General features: G+C 39.7%; 1 protein-coding gene across 10 annotated transcripts in view; it reads left to right on the top strand.

Annotated features, from left to right (window-relative positions):
* Positions 1–612: 612 nt before the first annotated feature.
* The window catches only part of RNF13 (ring finger protein 13), a 198,603-nt gene continuing 188,953 nt past the window's right edge, over positions 613–10,262 (top strand). For 6 of the 10 annotated variants that reach the window (XM_033212341.1, XM_033212340.1, XM_033212336.1 and 3 more), the window contains exon 1: positions 613–1,260. The gene's annotated coding sequence lies outside the window, so the exon portion shown is untranslated. Of the gene's footprint in view, positions 1,261–1,748; positions 2,233–5,105; positions 5,209–5,853; positions 5,876–10,262 lie in introns of those variants that run through there. The other 4 variants (XM_033212337.1, XM_033212334.1, XM_033212333.1 and 1 more) reach the window with 3 other exon arrangements.

Below are 10,262 nucleotides of genomic sequence, written 5' to 3'. Positions count from 1 at the left end.
CCTACTCAGGGCTCTCCAAGCAATCCAAGTTGCAAGTTACATCCAATGGTATTCTACTAATATTCTGTGTGATAGCCGCCTCGCCACCATTTTTAAACCATGATATTGAAGGAGTTGAAGCCTGTAAAGGCCTTATTAAAGGTGCCTTATTATTTGAAGCAGAAGTAGTGGCTGATTCTATGTCTCCTGACATTTTAGTTCAGGACTCGGTAATCTTTGCACTAAGTCACACTGCTTTTGTAAGGTGGCGAGTTGGCAATGATTAATCAGTGTGGATGGTACAATCCGGTAATTTAAGTTTCGACTGGTTTAAGATTGGGACAACCAGAAAAGGTTTATCAGAAGGGCGGCAAGGGACGAGATTTTTGGTTCATCAAAAGGAGGCAAGGGTTTTAAAAATCACGTGGTTTGACTTTTGCTAAGCCCCGGGGATGGCGCGTGTCAGGCCCAGAGTGCTGATGTCAGCGCGGATCCGAGCCAGGCCTCGGGGGACTGGCGTTCAGACCTAGGGCCGCTCGCATCTCTAACAATTTGAGCCCTACTCTAAGGTGTGGTCACGGTCCCACCCACCCTGATCTCAGACTGGGCACGGTGCGGGAGGAGGGCGGATGAGGCCTCGCCCTCGCCTCTTTAGTAGGTTGGGTGAGTGTAGTGTGCAGGGAAGAGACGCGTCAGCGTCGGGGCCAGCCGGGCAGCCGGATCTTGGGCTACTGTGTCCCAACAGCCGGAGCGGATCAGACCCACGGGCCCTGCCCGCTCGGTCCCGCGCCCTCCAGACCCTACGGTCTCCGTTTCTAGGGGCACATGGTTAGCTGCAGACGCCCACAGCCAATCCACTCTGCCAGCCTGCCCCTTCCTCTGCCAAGAGCAGCTTCTTCAGCCGCGCTACAGTTCCGCAGACGCCTGCCCCACCCTGCCCTTCCCTTCCAGGGAAGACCGATCACGCGGCCAAGAACGAGACTCGCAAACTGGGCATTTCTCCCAGCCGGGCTGGAGCAAGTAGCGAGACTCCTCGTGAGAGTGGGAAGGAGCCTTAACAGGCAACCATGTGGCCCAATGAGTTTTCTGTGCCTTTGGGTGCGGACCAATGAGGCGTGTGGGGCGGGACTTCCGCTTCGCCTCGGTGTTGTCGTCCCTGCTCCTACTCGGGGCTGTGGGGGTCGGTGCGGATATTCAGTCATGAAGTCAGGGTAGGGAGTTCTCCCGCAGCGACGCGGCCGGCCGGCGAGACTGTTTGTGTTGCGGGGGCTGGACTTCAAGGTAAGACCCTGTCCGGCTTCGCGGCAGCCGGGCAGCGGGTTATCGAGAGGCCCAGAGAACATACCCCGCTTGTTGGCCCTCGAGCTCGGAGTCGGCCCTGCTGCTGAGGTCTTTGCTGCTCCTCTAGAACTGGGCGAGAAGTAAATTAGGCTTTCTGCAAAAGGAATAAAATAGTCTTGTCCTCGGGGGACCGAGTCTCCCCTGCACTGTGATTCTGCGAGTTTGTGTGTGTCCAAAGTTGAGTTACCGGTTTTGCTTCTCTCATTCCCTTCTTGAGGCTGCAAGAGCCTGCCTGGAAAACATGTTTGGAAGGCTTTTCTTAGTCAAGCACCTGCCGCAACGTCCTCGGGGAAATCGCTTGACTTTAGTTGAGGGGGCTGTTTTGTCTTCGGATAGAAGGAGGGCAATGACTTCCTCTCTTTTACCCCCACCCCCTTTTTCTTTCCCTGTAAGCTCAGATTGCAGATTTGGGACGTGACCCCTGCTAGGGCCAGATACTACGATCAGTCATCAGCTCTGCCTGTACGCTTGACTTGACTTGCTCTTATTAAAGAACTTTGTCCCAGAGAGAAAGAGAGAGTGGGCAGACATAGAAGCCAAGCAGTAGTATCCCGGAAGCACTCATGCAACTTTGGTGGCAGCCACTCAGTTTTCTCTGCCAGTGTCTGGTAAATTCCTCTATTTTGTCCTAATCTGACAATAGTAAATAGTAAATTTCCAAAACTGTTGTTTCATCATCAGTTTCAGCACCGTGGGCAGCTGCTCGGGTCCTCTCTTGTTGCCCCAAACCTGCCCGGCTATTACTGTTAGTCAGTGATGCAGCAGGAACAGTGAAAACTGATGCATTCCTTTCAACAATGATGTGTTGTTCTCCAAGGAGAACATCTGCAGTTTTTGTTACAATATAAATAAGTAAGGTAGCTGTGCCTCCAAAGAGTTCTTGTGAAGAAACAAATCAATTCAAGATTTAAGGTAGGACTTTCAAGAGTATTCTATTTAAGCACAATTTTTTTAGTGGGTGGAGATTAGCTCCATATCGAAGTAACAAAACTGGACAGTGGTAGCAATTAAAAAGAACTTTAAACCGGAGGTAAGAAGTGTAGTGCAGTGCTGTAGTGCAGGGCCCATAAGGATTCATTAATAGATTTTAGAATCAATTTAGTACATTGACATAAGCATTAAAAGAAAGAAAAAAATACCAGAGGACGTTGAGTGGAATAAAAGTAAATATTATGGCAAGAAGCTTTTGTTTCAGTTTTTAACAATATGCATGTGTCAAGAGGAAGTTGGAAATGTAAAGTGTATTATGGATTATTGCGAAAACAAATGTTTCAAAAATACTAGATTTCAAATTTGGGAGTCAAGCTGGGTTCAGTTCTGCCACTTACTAATTCTGTGACATTTTCCGTAAATAACAAATGAGTTGTTATGAGGATTAAATGAAACAAAATTTGTCTATTACATAAGTTTTTTTGTTGTTTTGTTGGAAACGATTGAAGAGAAGGACAGTTATTTTTCTCTATGTAGGGAATGAGAACGGTTTTATTAGTTTTTTTTAACCTCTGCCTTTGTTTGAAGCTAGGCAGCTTGACATCTTGTCTCTATGTGTAATGCAAATCTTAGACAAAATCTTGGTTTGAGAGTTATAATACTGAAGGGTTTGGGATAAGTTCTCATCTCTCCTTGTATAAAGCTAATTTTCTCAATAATTTTGGAGGGGCATAAATTGTTATTAGCATTCAGCTTTCTTCGCTTAATATTTTTCTGCATTCCAGAATAACGTAGATTTATCAGAACTTTTACAGGCACTAACTTTAGCTAATTGAGGGTAGGACTGAGGGTATGACTAAAGGGATAGATTTATGTCTTTGAGTTAAGTTGGATAGGAAGGCATTTTGTGCCTTATAGTTCTTCCCATAGGAGATGTATGAAATGAAATAGTTTAGTCAACTATAATGGTATGTTTTGCTTACTTCGTGTAGGTGTGACCTAAAAATGGTTGACATTTAAATAACAATATTTTTAAATCTGGGAATTAATGATGTTTAGCAGAAGGCAAATGAGTTTCAGTCAAAACAGTGTTTTGCACTGTTTGTCATGTTTACCGTATAGCATTGCATATGATAGTTTCACATGACATAAAAAGGGGAAGAAAGTTCGTGAGCATTGTTACTTTTCCCAAAAGAGGAAACAAAATTACAAGCAATTCCTTTTAATAAAGCGTACTGGTGAGTCATTGTTCAAAAATGTATGTATTCTATAGATATTTATTGAGCATATATAAAAGTAAAATATTAAACTTTTATGAATCTTTCACATTACGCAGAAGTTGATTTGGGAACAACACAGCATATGATTCGTGTTGTCATAGTTTATATAACGTAGTATATCAATAACAACAAAACAGTAATGTAGCTAATATTGATTGGTTACTATGAGCCAAATACAATTTTAAGCCCTTTGTAATATCTCAGGTGGTTCTTACAGTCGTTGATGTAGTAGATGGTAAATTGTTTCCTTTTTATTTTTATTTTTGGGGGACAGGGTCTTGCTCTGTTGCCCAGGCTGGAGCGATTATGGCTCACTGCACGCTTGACCTCGTGTGCTCAAGGGATCCTCCTATCTTAGTCCAACAAATAGCTGGGACTACAGTCATATACCCCCATGCCTGACTAATTAAAAAAAAATTGTTTTTTTGTAGAAACAAGGTCTCGTTATGTTGCTCAGTTTGGTCTGAAACTCCAGGGTTCAAGTGATCCACCTGCTTCAGCCTTCCAAAGTGCTGGGATTACAGGTGTGATACATCGTGCCTGTCTTATCTCCATTTTATAAGTGGGAAGTGGGGGAATTAAGGCATCACAGATACATAACTTGTGAGTTCACACAAGTAGCTGGTGGAGTAGTGGAGTAGCTGGAATTTGAACACAGGTATTCTGACTACGGAACGTCTGTCTCTTTTATGTCTTATTTCATTAAAAATACGGAATGCCGTGGGGCTATTGTGGATTCTTACTTGCTGGTGACTTTCGGTAAGCTCCTCCTCAGTTTCCTTAACTGCTTCCTTATTTGTTTTTGTGGGGATTCAGATAATTTGTGAAGCATCAGATGGAGTATATGTTTAGTAAATTATATGCCTTAGCGTTTTTTTTTTTTTTTTTCATTGACGATAAGGTCATTTGAAAGATTGTTAGCAGTTGAAGGAGGGTGAAAAAAAAAAAAAAGTCCATATAAGGACACTGCCCAAGCAAAGGTATAGAGATAGGAGAAGCAGAGTACATTTGGTAAGGATATGTTTAAGGACTAGACTGGTAAAGATAGATGGATACAGATTATGGAGATTCTTAAATGTCAGACTAAAGATTTTGTATATGATTTTTAGTTAAGAAGAAACTCTCTTTATGGATAATAATTTGTGAACAGGTCCAATGGAAGAGTGGAAGCCTAGAAGTAGGTATACCATGGAGTTTAACTATAGTAGTTGAGGCAAAAAGTGATGATTGTAGTGAAGGTACAGATTTTAAAGATGTTGACATTATAATGACATCGACACTGGGAACTGACCAGAGTATAGGCCCAGGACAAATTTTTGGGAGGATAGTGATGTTATTAGCAGAAATAAGGATATTATCATGAAGAACAGGTTTTGGTGGAAGGAGATTTAGGAGGAGAGAGGATGATAGGGAGTTTACTTTTGGAGCTGAGGAGTTGTTCAGATATTTGGAAATATAGAATGAAAACTGGAAGCTCTGTGTATTCTATGAAAGGGGAAGAGACCAAATGCTTACATTGTAAGGAAATGACCTAAAAGTAACCACTCCTCTGTGGATCAGAGTTTCACAAGAGTGATGTGACTCCTTAAATTCCTCACAAGTACAGATTTCTCAATGAAGATGCACCCATTATTTTTCCCTTTAGTGTATTTTGATTTGTGTCCTGGGAGATCAGGAGGTAAGTCAGTGGGGAGGAAAAATTTTTAGACCTAGCAAGGCTCCCGTTTATTGAAAAAATAGCTAGTAAACTGGAGACTAGGGGTTCTCACACTAAGAATTTTGAGAGTCTGATTTTTGTGTGGTCCCAGGCATTTATAAACATATGTTGAATGTTGAATTGTTGAACATTTGAACATCTCCAGATTTTTTTTTTTTTTTAATTTTTTATTTTTTGAGAGGGAGTCTCACTCTGTTGCCCAGGCTGGAGTGCAGTGGCGTGATCTGGGCTCACTGCAAGCTCCACCTCCTGAGTTCATGTCATTCTCCTGCCTCAGCCTCCCGAGTAACTGGGACTACAGGCACCCGCCACCATGCCTGGCTAATTTTTTGTGTTTTTAGTAGAGACAGGGTTTCACTGTGTTAGCCAGGATGGTCTCAATCTCCTGACCTCGTGATCCGCCCACCTCGGCCTCCCAGAGTACTGGGATTACAGGCGTGAGCCATCACACCAGGCCCAGATTTGTTATTTTTATTATCACTTCTTTGTTACTTTGAATTGGTTAATAGCAAAACATTTAGAATCAGAGAGCCCGTGTGCTTGTTATGGGGGACAATGAAAGTCAGGGTGCAACTGATGAGATTGTATTTTACTTATAGCCAGGATTGTGGAAGAAGAGACTCAAAGGGTAAGAGGCTTACCATTTTTTCCATTCTGTAAAACGATGTTGATGACAATACCAATTCTGAGAGTTGTTTTGAAATACTGAGTTAATATATGAAAAGTGTCTGGTACATGATAGATAGTAATTGAGATGTTTTTGTTATCAGTATTATTATCTTCATAAGTGGGGGCAAACGCAGAGATCCCAGAACCTATTATAAGAAAAAAATTAAAACAACTGGAGGCCCTTTGTACTTGAAAAAGGGCTCAGGACTAAGTCATAGAAAGACTGCAGGTTTCCTTTCTCGGAAGATTTTCTAGGGTTTGGTACAATTGGGTAGAGCATGATGTTGAATTAAGTATTAAAATATGTCCATCTCAACTATTTTCAGTTTCCTGTCAAGTTCTCAGTAACTGGCCAATGAAACAAACCAACAGAAAAATATTGTTGAGCATGATAAGAAGGTTTACATATCTTGTCATACCATTTTTGGAAACATTACTTGGATCCTACTACTTAGGGGTTTTTCTGTAACATTTATTCACTCAAACATTTGTTGAGTACCTTCTATATCAGGCACTGTTCTAAAGAGAAAAATCCTTGCCCTCATGGAGCTTATCTGCTAATGGGAGAAATAAGGTGCATTTTCATAATAGATGGTAATTAGATTTTTCTCGTACTATGTATTTGTACCTATTTAAGCAGATGGTAATAATGAATACTATACCAGATTGTAACTAATTTTGCAGAGCATTTGAAAGAAGGGACCATGTCTTTCTTATTCACGTTTGTCTCTCCCTTTTCCCCTTTCTCCCAGTGGAATGGCTTAGATGGATTTAATGCTCAACAAATGTAGGTACTCATCATATGTTTATTACAGGGAGAAGGTGTTAAGGCAGAGGCTAGATAGATCTTAAAGATTAAAGGAGTCAGTTAAATGTGGCAGGTATTAAGGACCCATGTACCCCCTAGATTGAGGGTGAGAAGAAGAGAATCTGGCCGGGTGTGGTGGCTCACGTCTGTAATCCTAGCACTTTGGGAGGCCGAGGTGGGCAGATGACTTGAGGCCAGAGTTCAAGACCAGCCTGGGCAACATGGTAAAACCCCATCTGTACTAAAATACAAAAATTAGCCAGGCTTGGTGGCGCGCTTATGTAATCCCAGTTACTTGAGAGGCTGAGGCAGGAGAATCGCTTGAACCTGGGAGGCGAAGGTTGCAGTGATCCGAGATCGTGGCACTGTTCTCTAGCCTGGGTGGCAGAGCGTGACTCTGTCTCAAAAAATAAAATAAAATAAAATGAAATAAAATAAAATAAAATATAAAAATAAAAAGAGAATCCCCTGGCTTATCTATGAGGTTGGAATAGAAATAAAGTTATATTTAGCTGAAAGCATCAGCATTATGGTAGTCTGGGTGTCACCCAACATTCCCACTTATTAGCTGGGTGACTTTGCATAAGTATCTTAACCTCTCAGTTCATTTCCTCGTCTGTAAATGAAGCAGTTGGAATTGTCCAGTTAAAAGTCTGCTTTTACCACTTCTTGTAAAACATCTCTTGCACTAATGTTTCACTTCACTAATGTAGATAATATAGAACCAAGCATGAGCTTCCATTGAATAAGCATCAAACTAAATATATACTCTTAGTTAATAAACTAATGTTTAAGAAAAGATGTCTACAAAATTTGTTGATGCTATTTACCAGTAAGGCTACATTGTAATTTTAAAAAATAGAGCAAAATATTACCTAATATATAGTTTCTCCCTTTGCCATTATGTAAAGGAAAACTAAGCCATAGTATTTTAGACCTTAATAATGGATAATACTCACTTCCATATTTTAATTTATGCAACAGTTACTTGCCTCTGATATTGTGCTAGATGTTAGGTATTGTATATAGAATTAGAAAATGTATAGCTTCTAACTTTAAGGAGCTTAAGGAATAATGAGAGTGATGGACCATTTAGTTGTGTTGCATTTTGGTGTCATAGAGAAGCATATAAGGAGAGTCTGGGAGAAGAGAAAGTGTACATGGTTAGAAAGAAAAAAGACTGGAGGAATGGCAAGGAACTAAGCTAAATATACAAAGAGGAGCCAGTTTATGAAGAACTTCTTTGCTAAACCACAATTTAGTTCTGAACTGTATTCTGAAAACTGCTTACTCTGTTAAGGAATTTTATGCAGGCAATAACATAATCAGGCATTTTTATGTCTACCTTTATATTCCTCTTAAGAGAAGGTGATCCCTGAGGAAGATATTTGTTATTTCTAGTTGTTTCAATGATGTAGATCTTCCTGAGGAAATTGGTGTTTTTAACTTTGAAGTAAAGTCTGAGGAACATTGTCAATTTTGTGGTTATGGAGTTAATAATAATTAAATATTAATGATCATGAAATATTCAGACATTAAAACATTTAAATGTTTATTGCCACATTAGTGTGAACTGAAAAGAAAACTGAAATTTTGGGATGTTTTGTGTTTTGATATAAGGGAGCTCCTGGTCAGCTACAAGAATTTGGCTTAGAATCATTTTTAAGGAGTTAGAAATATGTTGACCTTGAATTGATTGAACATGAATGTAGTTCAGGCTTGCTCGCTCTTTTCTTTTCTTTTTTTCTTTTCTTTCTTCCCTCCCTCCCTCCCTCCCTCCCTCCTCCCTCCTTCCCTCCTTCCTTCCTTCCTTCCTTCCTTCCTTCCTTCCTTCCTTCCTTCCTTCCTTCTTCCTTCCTTCCTTCCTTTCTTTCCTTTCTTTCCTGCTTTCTTGTTTTTTCTGTTGCCTTGGTTGGTCTCAAACTCCTGGCCCCAAACAATCCTCCCTCCTCAGCTTCCTAAAGTGCTGGGATTACTGGCATGAGTCACCACTCCCTGCCCAGGCTTCGTTTCTAATGATAGAAATATCCAGAAAAACTTTATAGCGGGAATGAATTTCCACTGGGAAATAATCCTAGTAAGGAGCTGGTGATAAATGAATATTTCTGAATGAAGTCATGAGGGAGAAACATCGACTTTATTTAGACATAAAACACCTCATTAAATGTTGAAGAATACTTTATTTGCATAATTACTATGCTTGTCATTTACACATTTGACCTTCAAAGAGGAAGAACTGCTTATAATTTCCACATTTATCCAACACGGATTATAAATGTTAATTGCTTTTTTTGGAAAAAAGATTGAGGTAAAAATTCACGTAATTAACCATTTTGAAGCAACGGTTCAGTGGCATTTAGTATATTTGCAGTATTGTGCAACCATCACTTCTGTCTAGTTTCAAAACATTTTTATCACTTTAAAGTAAAATCTCATACCTATCAAGCAGTTACTCCTCATTCCCTGATGCCCCTAGCTCATGGCAACCAAATCTGTTTTCTGTTTTTATGGATTTACTTATTCTGGATATTTTATATAAATTGAATTATTCAATATTTGAGTTTTTATCCCTGGCTTCTTTCATTTAGCAAAATGTTTTCAAGGTTTACTCACATGTAGCATGTATCAGTACTTCTTTCCTTTTTGTAGCAGAAGAATATTCCTTTGCATGTATATGTATCAGTTTGTTTATCCATTTATCCATCGATGGATATTTGGGTTGTGTCCACCTTTTAGTTATTATGAATATGTTGCTGTGAATATTTGTGCCCAAGGATTTATTTGAGTACCTGTTTTCACTTCTTCGGGTATATACTAAGAATGGAATGCTGGGTCTTATGGTAATCCTGTTTAGCTTTTTGAGTACCTGCCAAACTGCTTTCCACAGTAACTAAACCATTTTACATTCCCACTGAATGTGTGAGGGTTCCAATTTCCCTACATCCTTGCCTACGCTTATTTTCTGTTTTTAAGAAATGATAATTGCCATCCTTATGGGTATAAAGTGGTATCTCACGGTGGTTTTGATTTGCATTTCCCTGATAACTAATGATTTTAAGCATCTTTTCATCTGCTTTTTGGCCATGTGTATATCTGCTTTAGAGAAATGTCGATTCAAGTTCTTTGCCCTTTTAAAAAAATACGTTGTTTGTGTTTTTGTATTGGGTTGTGTTTTTATATACTCCAGATACTAGACTGTTCATTATCAAATATATAATGTGCACATGTTTTCTTCCATTCTGTGGATTTTTAAAAATTTTTTGATAATGTCCTTTGATCAATAAATGTTTTGAATTTTGAAGAAGTCCATTTTATGTATTTGACTCATGCTTTTGGTGTCATATCTAAGAATCCATTTCCAAATCCCAGGCTGTGAAGATTTATCCTATGTTTTCTTCCAAGAGTTTTATAATTTTAGTTCTTATATTTAGCTCACTGATTCATTTTGTGTTAATTATTGTATATGGTGTAAATCCCAACTTCGTTGTCTTGGATGTGAATAGTTGTCCCAGCACCACTTGTTGAAGACACTGTTCTT

The sequence above is a fragment of the Trachypithecus francoisi genome, unplaced genomic scaffold (genome assembly GCF_009764315.1).
Source record: "Trachypithecus francoisi isolate TF-2019V2 unplaced genomic scaffold, Tfra_2.0 Lachesis_group0, whole genome shotgun sequence".
Lineage (NCBI taxonomy): Eukaryota > Metazoa > Chordata > Mammalia > Primates > Cercopithecidae > Trachypithecus > Trachypithecus francoisi.
This window is presented reverse-complemented; position numbering and strand designations above follow the sequence as displayed.